The following is a 17,695-nucleotide window of genomic DNA, read 5'->3' as shown; positions in this document are numbered from 1 at the left end:
CATCGCTGAAGATGATTTCGTGATGAAATTATCATTTTCTTCGAGTTTCGCCAGAGCCCAATCGGATAAGTTTCGGCGGTTCATATGTTCAAGTGGCGTTAGTTATTGAGTCAATTTGATCTGGTAAGGATGTAGCCCAAGCTCTTTTCACAAAATGCGCCACAATAAGCTTTGGAAAATGCCCAATTCTTGAGAACGCCGTGCAATTGACTGGTTTGGGATATTTCGGATGGATTCACTTGCGGCTGCGATATTTTCGTTGCTTCGTGCGGGCGGCTTCTCGGAGCCACGAGAACATTTGGTCACTGAACTACGCACAGCCTGCCGGTTGGGACGATTATCACGGCCGAAAATTGGAGTAAGCACTCTTAAAGTTGCAACCATCGACTCCGAATTTCGGTAAAAATTTCTAATAATTATTAAGCGTTCGTGTGCTTCACCGTGATGAAAATGTTGATCCATCAATCAAACAATTCACACTAAAATACAAAGCTGTTAAGTCGCTGATAGATAACAGCATAGATTTTACCATTATAAGCTTCAGATTTAAACAAATGGAATTTTCTTGACGTAAAACAACACTCTCTTCTTCACAATTTTGGAAGTTTCCTTCTTTTTGGATTATGCTACAATTGATTTTAGATATTATCACCTTCTGTTGGTTCTAGAAAACATTTAATTAACATGTCATACTTTATTCGCCGCCTTTTCAAAACATTCATCAGCACTAGCTAGCCAACATGGGTGTATCTAATTAGTGATTTATTCCAGTTGAGCGTTCAAAGCTGTATGCGAGTTTGTGAATTATTCCAAGCTTACCGAATGACGAACAAAAGTCGTCAGGAATACTAAACATAGATAACGGCGCCAATAACACAATGGCAACATATAAGAACGCGTACTCAAACTAACAATAACAAGGTCGACGATTCCATCGATTACCGCCTACATTATCATCAAAAACATTCGGCTTGTTTCGTGACGCCCATGCAGAAATTGCTAGAATGGTCCGATGTGCGCTGCTCATCAAACGGAATCAGAAGCTGGCACTCATTTCGAAAATATGCAACTCGTTGTTGCACTATTCGTAATTCGCAATAAGTCAATTGATTTTGTTTGGTGTTAGCCATCTGCTCTATCGAATTCGTTTGGGCTACTACCAGCTCCAGTCTAGAGCTTATAACGATGGGCTCCGTTACCATCTTTCGGGGATATTCCACCCCAAGCAGCGTCACGTGGGCTGTAAATTAATTACAATTGGAGAACTGCTGCATACATACTTTGGCTGCTGTTTCTGCTGTTCTGTCTGTTCGTAATCCTGTTCGTTGTGCGTCGACAATATTCGCTCCTCGTCCAGTTCATGGATAAAAATATCTCCGATCGTCGGAAAAGCTGTGACAAAGTGATGACTCCCGGCTGTGTGGAGGTATGTTTTTTTCGAACTACACTAAGATTTCAATTTTGTTTTAGCCGCACTTTTTGCAAATGACGTAAATTGTTGCTCGCAGCAGACGCGATTGTTTCCCGGTAATCTTAGTTGATATCGCAAATTTTTCCATCGTGGTTTTTTTTCATCGTAAGCCGCAACATGCGATGTCTCGCTGTGATTTCTTCATTCACACATTCATTCATTCTGCTGCAGCATATGCGCCGCATACATTCGAGACAGTGATTAGCTGGACAGCGATAATAATTCATTATGACGACTGTTAAGGATGTTGTGTCTGTGTACGAGAACAATCTCCGGATGATCAATAAATTTGAGAACTCGAACTTTCCGTAGGATTGGATACCACCCGAGTCGAGATACTCCCGGCAAACTTCTCTAATTTCATTATTTATTGTCTGGCGCTGCGTAACCAACAACCATCCCGATGGTGGCGTGTGAGGGTGGGTGACCTTTTGTGGTGATATGGTAGATCGAATTGACGTCAACTGGACCAGAGACGCTCCGAGTAATGTGACTACACTCGTCTCGGTTCTGATTGTGTTGCACTGCGTTTGATTGATGACGCGATCGGCACGCAGTGAAACGTGCCAATCGGAGAGAAATGACGCTGCTAAAAGCACAACAACTGTGTTTGTAATTGAAACCCTAGGAAACGCTGTAGGTCTGCTTTTGAATGTACTGCATTCATTGGATGTGTAACATGCATATATCTTCTAATGAGCGTCGTAGAAATAGAAATGACAGAGGAGATATTTCCCGATTTTGTGCGGGTAATTGGCTCGGCTATCGGAATCAGTAGATTGCATAATAACATTTTAGTCGTATTGGATTTGTGTATTTTTCCACATGGCTGTTTATTGTGGATTCTGAGTTTGGCATTTGTTTCTATACAAATGTCTATATTCATTAGTGAGTGTCAGCTTGAAAAGTGGATAGAGCTGTAAAGGTATTCCAAGTCGCGGTAAAGTGTAGATTACAGTAGAAGCTTTTAAAATGTTACCTTGAATATTCCTGTTTTTATATCTGATTTCCGCGCTTTTTTGTTTTAAATTGTACATTACCTCTGAGAGACTACTATAGATTACAATACAACATGATAGGATCAACACTAGAAACACGATTCGGTGCGCTTGGTGTTTTGCACGGGAATATTTGATTCCTGATTTGCAAGATAATTTGTGAATTCGGACTAAAGTGGTGATATATCTGAATTCGAGTTTCAAATTATAAATTGTACGAGATGGTTCCAGATATTTCAGATTTAGCATTCGAAATGGTTTCATATGGTTAAATAATTAATCCAAAATTTTCAATTCGAAATCAGATTCCAGTTAAAAATTGAGAACTCCAGATTACAAGACCTTAATTAACTAGAATATTTAGAATAACTAGATCAAAATTCAAGATCCCAGATTCAGATTTAAACTTTTCGTCTCGTTTCGCTTTCGGTCGCAGATGTGAGACTAATATGCATATTCCGCCTTTGCGATTCCAGCTCTCCGATGATTCAACATTTATGTTTTATGTCCTGTGTTCCGAGCTATAGTGGATAATTCTTTGATTTCTCATAACAGATTCCAAGTTCCATGATACCAATTTTAGATTCAATTGCGAGAATTCAATAGATTCAGATCACAGATTCTAGATGCTGATTCTAATTTTGTGTCACTAGACACGGAATTGAATTTAAATTTCAGTTTTCGAAGACAGATATCAATTTTGTTAAGATTTTTTAGGTTTTAGGATCCAGGTGATCCTAAAGATATCTCTATCTTTTAATAAAATTTGGACTCCTGATTCCCTGATTGATATTTCAAATAACAAATCTCACATTTTGGATTCGGAGACAACTTCCAGATCAATTTCTATGATTACTGTTTCCTGATAAAAATACCAGAACATGATCCAGATTTAGATTCCCGATTCGGATGTCCGATACTGTATTAAGAGACCAGAAATTCTTCAAACAGTGTGATTCCGCATTTATGCTACGGAATGAAATTTACGATAATAATGTTAAATTCTAGATTTCAAATTATTTTAAACACATATATATATATATATATATATATATATATATATATATATATTATATATATATATATATATATATATATATATATATATATATATATATATATATATATATATATATATATATATATATATATATATATATATATATATATATATATATATATATATATATATATATATATATATATATATATATATATATATATATATATATATATATATATATATATATATATATATATATATATATATATATATATATATATATATATATATATATATATATATATATATATATATATATATATATATATATATATATATATATATATTATATATATATATATATATATATATATATATATATATATATATATATATATATATATATATATATGTATATATATATATATGTATATATATATATATATATTATATATATATATATATATATATATATATATATATATATATATATATATATATATATATATACCCAATATATACCCAACGAATCGGAAATTCCCTAGGATTTGTTTTTATGCTATACATTACAATCCCCTGATGTGTAAATGGTTTAAATTGATGGAAACTAGAAGGATTTTCATTTTCCCATACATTTCTCATTTGTGAGCTTCCCTTCACAAGCCGTCAATAACGAGCAACTTATCGGCGATTAACGAAGGGGAATGATTTAAAGTCTCCGTGAACAAAGAAGAGAAGTAAGAAGAACGAAAGGGGGAATATTTGCCTAGAACATAAATATTGGATCTCGCTGAGGCAAACTTTCAGTACCCTTCTAGATACGAAGCAATGAACATCGCTTGTTCTTCCTCGTTTTGCGTCATCTTCGTTTCGGATTGAGTTGTGGACGCGACCAAAATACTTACACGCTAATATCTCTGGCATTGCAATCATTACATCAAACTGACGCCGTTCCATTAAACTACACAATTGTGTGGGGAATCATCAAACTAGGCTATCATCGGCTCACAAAGAAAATAATTATTCAGGAATTTTGTGTGTGATTTGGTTTCACATGACAGTAACAAAACCATCTCCACCAAGGATGAGAGCTGAGCCAATGGAGAGCGGAAATATTAATAGAAAGGGCTTCTGCTGAGAAGAGCGCAAAGCGGAGGACTTGAACGAAATAACAGGGTAGTTCTACGTCAACGATGTGGTCGTGTCTTGGACACAACCTCGTATAATTTTTTTCTCTGGCAACGTTCGTACCCGACGGGCGTGTTTCGGCTCTGCGCTTCTTGAATTTTTTTTTCACATGTAAGGTGGTAGTTTTGGTGATAATTATCACATTTAATCGCGCTATATAAGGCGGTTGCGGTATCGTGCGCGTTCAAGTGACGAGTGATCGTGCAGTGATTGTGGTTCGTGCATTTTCTGCGACTTTTCTTTGGAATACGAAACGAAAAGTATGGTTTAGGGTACCAATAAAAATGTTTATCTCGATTTTTCACTCGTAATTTGCTACGAAATGTTGATTTGCACGATAATATATCCTCTCCAAAATATTAGCTCATTCGGACTTTGTTCAAAACTCAGGGCCCTCATTGATCATCTTTGTGTTGTTACAGAATAACTACGTCCACGCAACAATCATCAGCGATGGAGATCGATTCATCCATACAACTGCTCTGCTCTTGCAAGACACATCGGGCTGCTGTTCTATAAATAACTCATCAATGATCAATCAACTGTCTCCGCTGTCCGGTCTAACTTGGATAATGGAAGAACAGAAGAAAACTCTTACGCCTAAATGGCTACTATGTAAATGTGTACCATATGCAATGGTATAGAAGGGAATACTCTAACGCCGAAAATGGCAACTGTGTAATGTGCTAATTATAGATATGATAAACATGTGACATGTACACGATTAAAATTTGGCTCTGTTACAGCTAAAATGCTAATGGGCCTAAATTAAACAAAAGGGATAAAAAAAAAATTCGGACTTCATTTACTGGTGTCACAAACGTTAAAATTTGAGTTTTTAAAAAACCGAAAAATTACCGGAAATCAGGGTTTTTTTTAAAAAAATTATGCCAAATGTCTTAAAATTGCATGACACGTCGAAATCATCGGGTAACTTTGGAAAATTAAAACTCAAAAACGGAAAAAACGCATCCCTGGTTTCTACATATGTTATGTGAAAAATGCTCAGCTTTCCAGAAAAAAATATGAAAAAATATAGCGCCTTGGATCCCGAGACGATGAAAACTATAAGAAAGCCACAGGAGAGTTGTGTCCGAGACACGACCGCATAGTTGACGTAGGATTCCGTTAGGCTATCTGTTGATTTTGGATATGATTGAAGAATTACATCGTTAAACTCTTTGATAATGATTTGGTGGCTCTGAAAAGGGCAATTTTGTTTGGTTGTTGGATATTGTTTGTTCATTCCAGCAGTGTTTACCGAGTGATGATGACAGAAGTATGGTAAACAGTCATTGGGTGGTGCGTATCAGATAGAAGATGCCGAAGTGGAATGAGATATGATGAAAACCGCGCTCTGTGACCCTAGACGAGATTGCTCCTGTGGATGAAATAAAGAAAAAAAGTCACCAATGTAATATAAGATAATTACCAATACCAATTTTTCTCATCAGTAAAAAACATGTTACTTTAATATAGAGAAAACATATTTAAAATGGAAAAGGTAATTTTGTTTCATAATTTTTACTTCGTTGTTACAGCTACCCGCTGCTGTTAATTTTGGAGATGATGATATTGGTAATGCTGCTGTTATGTGTTGCAGTTTGCGTGAATTGTTTCGCGGTTAGAAAATGAATGATAGGTTCGGAAAGGAACGGCGAAATTTATTCGATTTGACTAGCTGTATTACCACAAAGGTGTGGGGCTTACGATGCGATGTTTCCGCTTCTCTTCAAATTTTCAATGTATTGAGAACGAAATACACGGGAGAAGGCTGCGTTTGTTTTTGCAATAGCATTGATGTATTCAAATTGTATTCCGCTGTTACTCTAGTTGTCTATTTTGGTCGATACATTTTGAGCAGCACAAGATGTATCAATCAAAACATACGCGATTTAGCTCGTTTAGATGACGCCTGACATTTCACAGTTATTCCATTCTTTATTCCAAAAAATATTGATGGAAACATTTTTGCGATCTATTAGGAAATTGACGAGTTGTATCGAACGCTTATCTTTCATTATTTCCTACATGTTCAGATTTTCATTTTACCCCGATATAGTCCTGTTAGACGTAGTCCTACGTGACAAAAACAAAATAAAATCGGCGTAGGAATCAGTTCGATTGAACATATTGACTGGAATTTACATTTAAATTCACTGTAATGATTTGTAATGATGATTCTGTATTTTTTCTTGTCTCGGAAAATGTTCGACTTTCACCGAGACACCGCCATTCTCTACTTTCTCTCCATTGTCGGCAGCGGCTAATCGCCTCAACGACGACGATGGATAAACTCATTCGCACAAATCCAATTCATTTGCGACGATCCAAACCTTAATACCACTGCATAAACAAGGTCAGCTAGCATCACCATTGCACATTCGTTCAGTGAAAAGTGCAGCAGTTTAGAAAGTGGAATGGAGGTACAAATGAGCGCACAAAACAAGTTTTCCGCATAAAACAAACCCCGCGCCGTGTTAATGTGTGCTGCCGCCTGCAGACGGTAGATATTTTGCTTGGGTCGAAAATTCGGCAGTTCCGTGTCGCCATCATGTTGGCGAAAGCTGCCAACATCCAAAACAACGGACACGAAAAAGGTGACCTCCAAAATTCCGACGGTATATTACCTCGAGCTCTTATCCTGGGGCTTGGACGAGAGTCCGAGTCGTCCGTCATGTGATGTATTCGGTCGTTGTATCGTAGCCTCTCTCGCACAGGGGAATTCGACACAAATGGGTTATTTGCCTCCGTCGTCTCGGTAGCGCATCCATTCATCCCACTCATGTTTCTTTGCATCTTGGCAGACATATAAACATTTTTGAGTTATTTATCGATCTAGGCCCAGAACGCAGGCAGTGAATTGTCCCCAGCTGCTGCTGCTCGGTGTAAGATCAACAAGGGCCTGTTCTTCTCCGTGTCACAAATTGGCAACTGAACTATCCCAATAACCAGGATGACCCCAACACCAACAGAACAGCACACGGAGGAACTGTTGCACGAAGCGTTGACAAATTTATTGCATTCTCTCGTTCGTGTGCTTACACATCTTCCATTCAATTTCACCAACAAGTGTCGACTGGCTTTGTTGGGTGAACAGGTTCTCGGGAAGAATCGTTTAAAAATAATCTTTATCGGAGCGATTTGCTCAAATTATCCCCGGTCGATGTACTCGAGCGAACTAAACGCTTGTTTTAAAATCGTACGTTACATCGTGAACACTTTCACTGTTTCAGTTATTCCAGTTGTTTTAGTAACTATAACTTCTCACTTTCCGATTTTACGAGAATAATATTTGATGTAAACCGGTAATCCGGATACCGATAAGAATTAAGCGGGTTGGGTCGCAAAACTGACACAAACCGATGTACTTTCGTGATTTTGCATTACAATTACACAGAGTTTCGGAATAATTGTTTTTCTTTTTCATAAAATGCGTGTTTTCCCCGCGAACACAACAACAAAACATGTGTACTGTTGGACTGTAGAGGACGCAAGGGTAAAAAGGTGGGGTTGGCCTCTGGTGGAGGTTAATTTTCGAAACATGTTGTTTGTTACTCTTCTCTCGAGCTGAAAGAGTCTATTTCTGGCAGGTTTGTTGTACGCAAAAAAAGCCCCAAAATACAAATATACTACTGCCGATTTCTCGGATTTCGCATCATTTTTGGCACCGGTGACAACACACAAGACAGCGTCGTCTTCGAAGGGTGTGTTGTAAAATGAACTTGTTATGGATGAAGAGGGCACCATAGAAATATATATATGAGAAATATAGAAACAAAAGCACAACAAACCAAGTGGTCTGACTTTTTCCGTGTTCAATACCAACAGATGATTCTCGGGGTTTCCACTTGTGATGTTTACATTTCATTTCCCAGGAACGAATTCAAGCGACAGTGATGTGGGGCGTTGACAGGCGTCCTATCTTGAAGAAGAAAAAGATGAATAAAGCAAAATACACCATCTCAACCCCATGAAAGATTGGATGCCTCTGCGCGGGTACTGACAAGCAAATAGGACAAATTGGTGTTAGGTTCTAGAATTTATTTTGGCACTGGCAATTGTGTTCGAGAAACGCTATGTTGTTCGTGAATGAACTCAGTTTTGCTTCGACAATCAGGCATTCAATTTAGCACCACAATTTACACGCACGACGCGCTGGTATCATTAGTAGGTATATGCGATTTAGAAAATCTAGGTCAATGCTGTGCCGCTATCGCGGAAACTGAAAATAGACTAGAGTTAGAGTTTCGTCTTTGCAATTCACAGAAATGAGAACCACTCTTTATTTCGACGTTATCTATTTCGGCACTTGAAACAGTATGCATGTTCAATAGAATCTTTCAAACATCAAAGTTACACAGAATTGCCAAAGATGAATGTACCCTTTTCGGGCATGAACGATCCATTCCCTTTCAGTGCTTGACAACACATTCATATAATGTTTGTTGTTTACTACCGAAGCGATTGTTTCCTCATGTATCAATTTTCGAACGACAACATTTATCAGCTGTGATTGTAATCCATATATCAGAACATTGAGCAGGTAGTGATGATAAGGGAGGGAATGAAATTTCAATTTCAATGGAGCATTTTTTTAAATGAAAGATAATAAAAATGACATTTTTTCGCTCCATCATTACGCTTTTCAGTGCTAGTAGATTACATGCAAGTATTTTAATCGAAAAGTTTTCCAATCACTCTGCCAACTTATTCCGATCAATGGGGATCCGCTTTATTATGAAGGCAACTATCCATGTTATTGCAAGAACACTTCAGATTGAACACCCATCACAACACGGTGCTATTCGCACATAAACTCATATCAGAGACTAAAAAAAATGCTGAGAAGTGATATCACCCTAATCCGGTTTGATCTCTCGACCATCAGTCTTCTGCGTTCGCAGACCGATTATGGGGTGCTGGCCACATATAGAAGCGCACCAAAGCAAAGAGCCTTCGATGTGCTGTTTACTGCCACTTGACAAGGCGACGGATCGAGGGAAAAAAATGCTACCACCAGTGGAATTGATTGCCGAGAGATTGCTTCAATATTACAAAGTAATCGGTCCGATTTAAAGAGGTGGATGGGCTAGAGTTGGAAATGCTAGTAAAGTATCTAGAAAAGTATAGCGATCTAGCAACCTAATACCATTTTTATAGTACTCTTTCGGTTTTTCCTCAAAATAGGCCTCAGTTTCGGTAATCACTTCATCATCGGTCTTAAATTTCTTGCCAGCGAGAATTCTCTTCAGGTCTGCGAACAAATAATAGTCGCTGGGGGCCAGAACTGGAGAATACGGTGGATGCCGAAGCAATTCGAAGCCCAATTCATGCAATTTTGCCATCGTTTTCATTGATTTGTGATTTTTCCATTTTGTTCACAATAACAAAAGTTGCTTCACTCAATGCTGTAACTCACGAACCCATCGACCGATTGCTGTCAAAGGGCCTGGCCGGGTAAGGTAGTAAAAAGTGCCCCCAAACCAAATCACCAGCTGTATGGCAAATACAAATACATGATATTAAATAAGAAATTTTGGCGGTTCAGTCACAGTCCTCCTGTATCACACTACCGACGCCTCAGGAAAAAAAGAAAAAAGGCTAGCTGTGATCAGTGCTTTTATAAAGGCATAAAACTCAAATGTCTTCACACATTATGTACGACTGTTTTCGAAAAACTACAAATAAAGGAAAACCCGGAAGAAACAAAACTCGCTTGATCATGTCAAACTAAAACTCTAAACGAAAATAAACGCGGAGCGATTGTGAACGCGTCCGCACCCGATGACTGCCCGACAGAGACTCTAGATGACCAGTAAAGCATTTTCTTTAAAAAAAAAAAAATTTCCGGTACATACTTGACAGAATGTACATTCTAAATCAGATGAGTTTGCCAATAGTGTGGTACCATTTTTTAGTCATTCTTCAAAACTAATAGAAGTTGTAAATTTTCACAAAATTATTTAGTATGTAATTGAGTCTGTTGAGAGTTTGTTTCAAAATGAGCAATTTGTATAAACATAAAAAAATGCAAACAAAAAATATGTATCAAGGGTACGGCCGCATTGCTGATGTAGGACTACGAAAATATTGTATTCCATTTGCTTGTTTAGCACTTCGGATATGACCCATTCCAGCGTGACGTGACAACGGTTTGACTCACTAAAATCAGTTTTTTTTTCTCGTTTTCATGTATACATCACACGATTTCCAAATGGTAATCGATTTTAAAGTGAATTTGAGAAAATTTCCTACAAGAATCTTCAGTTGGAGAATATTTTGCAGTTGAATTCGCTTGTTGCCAGCCCAATACTTTCGTGACGTGACAACACCTGTCTTTTTGCGGATTCCGACTTTTGAACATTAATGTTGTATTGTCAGTCCCGTTTCAATACATACAAATAAACTTTGTTCTTTGATTTGGCAATGAAAGATGAACAAAGATTTCTGTATACTCAGTTTTTCAAAAAAACTCTCAAGAACATGCATTTCGACGGCATGCATTTTGTGACGTAAAATGAAGATGGTGGTTTTTCAAGCGACATAGCATGCGCTACGATAATTGTTTCTCAAATAGTGTCATCAGTCGTTGTGTTTATATTTGATTGCCTACCACATCCATGTGAAAATGCTATTTTTAGGAAGTGTTTTATCAATTAAAAACGTACATTTTATTAGAGTTCCCGCTGAATATGAAGCTAATGTGACAGCGTGCAGTGAATATTCGTGAAATCACGTCGAAAACGACGGAAAGTGATATTTCCATGTGCCATATTCACTCCCCCACGTTCATTGAAACAAACGAATTTTCATTTTAACGTTACGAAGTTGATGTTTCAAAGGCTTTCAGTGTCGGTGTGTATGTTGTGAGAAAATAATCGGCAAATAATAAAAAAAACACCGAAAATGTTACTGCTTTCGAGATCTAAGTATTCGACTGCTCTCTGGACCTTTTTACTACATGAATAATCGAAATAAGCCACAATACAATTGTCATCTGTTAAAAAACAAACAGCTGACTGATTTCATTAGAATTTCGGCTCAAATTATCATGCAACCGTGAGTACTTTGAACATTGTTTTTTTCCCATATACATTTCATATTAAATGCAAATAATTACGACATATTATTTTGCTTGCCAATACAGATATACTTCACCTACTGCTTCACCTTAATATGTACCTCATTGGTCCATCCTATAGGTGAAAGTTATCTTAACGCAACCATGCTTCCTATTGAATTTTCAATGGTGTCATAACGCTGACAATTTGATAATATGGTGAATTCTCTTCATTCTAGCGTTTTAGCGCAATTTTACGTTTTCATTCCTCCAAAGTCAGAGAGGCAATATATTCGACCTGTGTGCAAAATGAGTTCTATGTTCTTTTAGTTTGTGAAACATTGCGAAACAAGGCAATTTTAATTGTTTATGGTATGTTCATCAAAATAAAGCTATATAATTTGAATCTACCTGTTACCTGTAATACACAGTATGTCTTTATTTGGGAAAAGTCGGGGTGGTCCCAAACCGACCTCCAGTTTTGACGTAGGACTACGTCTTTCATTTCTATACCGGGGTGTAAAACCAAAGTTTCGAAAACGAAAGCGTTACGCCGGAGACCGAGATTTTGAGCTTTAAAAGCTCCCAAACAACTGAACGTAATGGTATGATAAACACTTCAATCGAAAGATAAAATGTCTACGCGTTATATACTTGTTACTTTTTCATCCAAAAACTTGTTTCAATAGCCTTAAAATTGCTTTCAAAACAGGCTATTGAAATCACTAATCGGTATATAAGCGAGCGCCGCTCGGAAATCCACTCAGTTATTAGTGAACAGCGATTGAGGTACCATCGCAGGAATGAATGGATGTTTCCCTAACACAGACTTCAAAACCATGGAGCCTTAAGAAATCGGCATTGCAAAATGGATACAAAGAGGCGAATGAACTGCAAAGTTTAAAGCCTCTTAAAAATAAAGAAAGAAAGAAAGAATGGATACAAGCAGCGGATACTTTTGTACTCGCTTGCGCTTTTGCAAATCGGAATATTTCCCTAACACAGACTTCTAAACCATGGAGTCTGGGGAAACTGACATTGCAAAATAGATGCAAGCAGCGAGTACTTTTGTACTAGTTTTCGTTTCTGAAAATTGGAATGTTTCCCTATCACAGACTTCGAAACCATGGAGCCAAGGGAAACTGGCATTACAAAGTAAATGCAAGCAGCGGATACATTCGTACTCGTTTGCGCTTTTGCAAATCGGAATGTTTCCCTAACACAGACTTCAAAACCATGGAGCCGGGGGAAATTGGCATTGCAAATGAGATGCAAGCTGCGAGTACTTTTGTACTCGCTTGCGTTTTTGCAAACCGGAATGTGTTTTACATACACAGATTCCGAAACCAATAAATTGGTAAAATCGGGATTCCAGATCTCGGCAGTACTTTTTATACCCCCATGCATTTTTACACTCTGGAATGCTGAATTTGCTAACATGGTCAACAAAAGCGGGTACGAATGCAACGCTTTGGCTCGGTTATTCAAGACTGCAAGACTGCCCCTTCATGTCGCAAGCTCACTGAACTTCTACGCATACCCTTTAATGATTAGGCAAAATGTTGATAATAAATTGGGATTTGTTTGCAATTGAATTCGTAAATTGTTTCGTTCATTCACTAGTTTAATCAATAATTCACAGCTCTGCGCAGCGGCGATATCGTACCCAATGAGGAGCATTCGAAGTGCGATTATTGCTAATTGAAAAAAACACAAATGATTACTAAGCCAACGGCAGTCCTACGTCCTACCTTGCGGTATAACCCATCCATAGTTTTTATATCGTGATTGTTTAACATGTTCACTTTGGCGCTTGCCATCAATGACTAGCACAATCCTGGTTCATTGAGTGGCGTTCACTACAGGGGGAACGCATTTGATTTTGCTATCAGAAAGTTTTGATAAACTCACATACCTGTGCAAGGGCGTTTATGTTTGCGTATTGAAGATGACTTTGACTTTGACGTTGACTTCGATCGTTGATCGTTAATCTTTGTTGTTTGCGTGAGCATTTGTATGTGCACTTTCTTTGTATAACTCCACACACGTCGCTCTAAGGCTAAGTTCTTCCCACTCAAACATTATCTCCCTCTCACTTAATCCTTTCGTTACGAGCGCCGTCTATAGACGACATTCGCGCGACGTCCTGTGTGTACGAGCGTCGTCTTTAGACGACATGAAATTCATACTGCTCTTCGATCACACCAGCGCGATGTGCATACTTTTCGGCGCAGTGCCCCGTATAGGGGTAACACTTCGGCGGAGCACACTGCCGTAATGAAAGGGTTAAATCCTATCTCTCACTATCAAACATTATTCTTTTTTTATTCCTCTTCGTGCACCCATGGTTATATGCCAACATTACCATTCACGATCGTATTGTGGGATTTCATGCCATTCCGGGCCTTCTATATCCGTTTTTAACGAACCGGAAGTCACCATCCTCGATTCTAAAATGGCATCGGAATACGACATTCGACTTCCGCTGGTAAGCCCATATCGTATGGGTTTTCAATATTTTTTAGCATTCAATAATACCATCAGCAAACCGGAAGTTGAAATAAGATTATATCTTATATTATGGAATCTACGTTCATATATTGTTGATAAAACATAGGAGAAATATCATTTGTATGTTCTGAAACGAAACTGTAATTAATTAAATTAATCATTAATGTTCAACAGTCCGAAACAGCAAACATCACATCACTAAAGTATTTGACTGACAACAAGCCAACCTAACTAAAATATTCTCCAACTAATGATTCTTGTTGGAAATTTTCTTAATTTTATTATAACATTGTTGAATTTTGTGTGCTTTATTCATGAAAACGCAAAAAAGTGTTTGTAGTGAGTCAAAATACTGTTTGAATGGAATACTATTCGTATATCGTATACTATTCGTGACGTGACAACAACTTCTGGAGACAGTTGATACTCCTCTATTTGTGGACCGATCTCAACCAAATTTTGTGGGTTGTTGACTTTCACTGTTTGCTCAGAGAAACCCAAGTATAAAAATGTTTGAATCTATATTCATTTGATAAACTAAAAAAATGCTCTATTTTTGTGACGTGACAACGCTTCAAAATACCTGTTTTTCAAATGCTTGTTTCTCATAAACTACAAAATGAAACGTAGGTCTACCTACGGCTCTTCAAACAAACATTTAATCACCCATTCAATGGTATATAGACATTGAAGTTTGGTTAAGCATGTGCAGAGATATCTCAAGAAACACAAAAATAGTGAAAACCTAAAATATTTTAAATATAATTAACCCTCTACAGCCCAAGCCCGCCGTTAGACGGGCTTCGCGGATTCTCTTTTAAAATTATTCAGACATTATTTTCAATGTTCACCCCCACTAGAACGTCTTTAGAACATTTTCATCTATCACATATACAGATTATTTTTATGCTGGCAGCTTTCTGCTAGGAGTATTTTGTGTTGAAAGTCGGAAATTCGAGATAAAAGTGGAGTAGTTTTTTTTGATAAATAAAAAAAAACTTGGGCGGTAGAGGGTTAAGTAGTTTTTCAAACTCACCTCTCTCAAAGGTTGGTGCATAAAAATTTAATTTGTTGCAAAAAAATTATGATATAATTAGTGCTTATTCAAATAACGTTTTCAATTTTCTCCTAAAACTAGATTTGAAATTTGGTTTTCTAGTGCATAACCTCATGGAAAGGGTCATATTATTTTATAAAGTATCCAAATTCCAGTATTGATTCCTATTAAAATTTTACTCGTACCATTGCGTTCTCATGACTCGAAGTCAGAAGATATTATTACATTTTTTGAACTAGGAACAAAGGGAACAAAGGGCTGTTAATGATTGATTCTTTAGTCAATTATCGCATTTAAGGTTATGGAAATTTACTGAAGCCTTTTTTATTGAACGCATAACTTATTGAAATCGAGCTTTATTCAATTTCATTATTCACATTATTCATCCGATTTCGAAACTTTAGATGTAATGTTCAGTTGCATTATGAATTTTTTTTCATGATTTTCGTTAAATAAAATTTGTTGTATTTGTTATACAAAATTTAGTGATCTTGGGATAAAACGTTATAAATAAAAACGATTAAAATGATAAATGCTATTTTCTATAATACTTTTATTCAATGGTTACGACTTCGCGATTCAATTTAGCATATCTTCATTTTAGAGATTCCGACACAGCTCCTATGCATGACAAACTTTGTGGAGCGAGAACAGTTTTTAATGAAAAATATATTTAAATGTATCGAAAATAGGTGGGGGGAGGTGGTTGTTCTGAGATAAAAAAAAAGTTTCTAACGTTTAGTTAACATTTTAAATACATCGTCTTTTCTACAAAGTTCATTGAATTGTCGAATCCAGAACAGTTGGATTTCGAGTTACGATTTTTGATGCTAACGATTGTAGATGCGCCCTTATGAAAAATAAGTCGTGATTAAAGTTAATCATATGAAAATTTAAATTATAATTCTGGTAGCTCCCACTTCTATACAAGGAGAAAACAAATAGAAGAGAGCCCGTCTAAATTGGCAGTGTATGGCCAATATGGCCAATTGTTCTGATATATATTTTATCATAGTCAAACTTATTAATTGTCATATAAAACTATAGAATATTGTATTAATACAACATATACAACTAATTACTTTTATATTCTTCTCCCTTTTCATTGCAGCTGTGGCGACTCGTTCCAACCTCTATGGAGTTTCAGCTAGACAGCGCAGAATACTGCCAGGCACAACACAAATAAACTACACGCCCCCCGTTGTGGCACGCGCCCAAACCATCGTTTCCCGTCGAAAAGCTGTAGCTGCAGTTTGCTGAGTAGCCCCTCGTTTGTTGTTTTGTTTTGGTTTTTCGGAGACAGACGTGCAGCGCCCTAAACAAAAAAAAAATAGGACGAGAGTGCGAGTGAGAGAGAGAGAGCAGCGTGTCCGCCTAGGGAGAGAGGAAGAGAGCAGAGGAAGAGGAAGGCCCCGGGAATTCAGAGAAAGAAAGAAAAACTAACATCAGAACTTTTTGTGGATAAAGATCAAGTGAAAGTTTTCTATTTTTCGCGCCAAATCGAGTAGCTAAACGAAGAGAGTAAGGAAGTGGTATTCAATATCGGGCAAATTATCGTAAAAGTGTTATCAGCGTGTCCATCTCGAGAGCAAACAAAATATTGTGACAGAGAGCAATCAGCAGGAATTTGATATATATAGATTTGACTAGAGCACACTATCGCTTAACGGTGTGTTGTTCCAAAGGTTAAACTATTACGTTCGTACTTTTTGTATTCGCCTTTATTCTACAACCAATTCGGTTACCTCGAAATACTTAACGGAACGGTAAACGGAATTTGTCAACGTCGGGATACAGAGTCGCACATTCACACAACGTATTTTCTTCGTGAAGCTATCAACAACTACTCACGGTTTTCACACATTTCTTTTGAATTGTTCGTTTGTACGTGTTGAAGCTGTTCTTATATCTGCCACCTAAACGAACAACAATTGGCGGAAACTCAGCTGCTGGATATAAATCTGGTAAGTGCGTAATCATAAACATATGAAATTCAGCTCTAGGTTTAATCACTGGGATATTCCAAGCGTACAATAACTATTGCGTTTCTGAAAAATTATAAGCAGTCTGGCAATACCGTCCTTAGGATTCAAAAAAACATAATTGCAAAAAAAAAAATAGATTTTTTACACGGACTTTTTGAACGAGCCTCGTGGGTGCGTCTTTCGTAGTAAAAAAAGGCTTAAGCCGCACTGTTTCAAGTTTTACTATTTTGTCGAATACATCTATAGATGGCCACTCTCTAGATTATTGAAACAATCAATTATTGGATAATTATAATACATTAGATTGGTGTGTTGCATTACACTTAATCATGTATACATTTTGTTTATAGGCCCAAAAAAATCATTTGTGTAAAGTTTCAGCTCGATCGGACATGATTTAGGAGTGCCTCAAAGCACTC

General features: G+C 37.1%; 1 protein-coding gene and 1 pseudogene across 4 annotated transcripts in view; both read left to right on the top strand.

The window, feature by feature from the left end:
• LOC129778886 (PRL-1 phosphatase) overlaps nucleotides 1–17,695 on the top strand; it is a 184,655-nt gene that overhangs the window by 118,731 nt on the left and 48,229 nt on the right. For all 4 annotated transcript variants that reach the window (XM_055786038.1, XM_055786041.1, XM_055786037.1 and 1 more), the window contains one exon: nucleotides 16,403–17,255. The gene's annotated coding sequence lies outside the window, so the exon portion shown is untranslated. The remainder of the gene's footprint in view (nucleotides 1–16,402; nucleotides 17,256–17,695) is intronic.
• LOC129781022 (U4 spliceosomal RNA) lies at nucleotides 13,364–13,444 on the top strand (annotated as a pseudogene).

Source organism: Toxorhynchites rutilus, chromosome 3 (assembly GCF_029784135.1).
Source record: "Toxorhynchites rutilus septentrionalis strain SRP chromosome 3, ASM2978413v1, whole genome shotgun sequence".
Classification (NCBI taxonomy): domain Eukaryota; kingdom Metazoa; phylum Arthropoda; class Insecta; order Diptera; family Culicidae; genus Toxorhynchites; species Toxorhynchites rutilus.
Note: the sequence above shows the minus strand (reverse complement) of the source record. Positions and strands in the feature narration are given on the sequence as shown.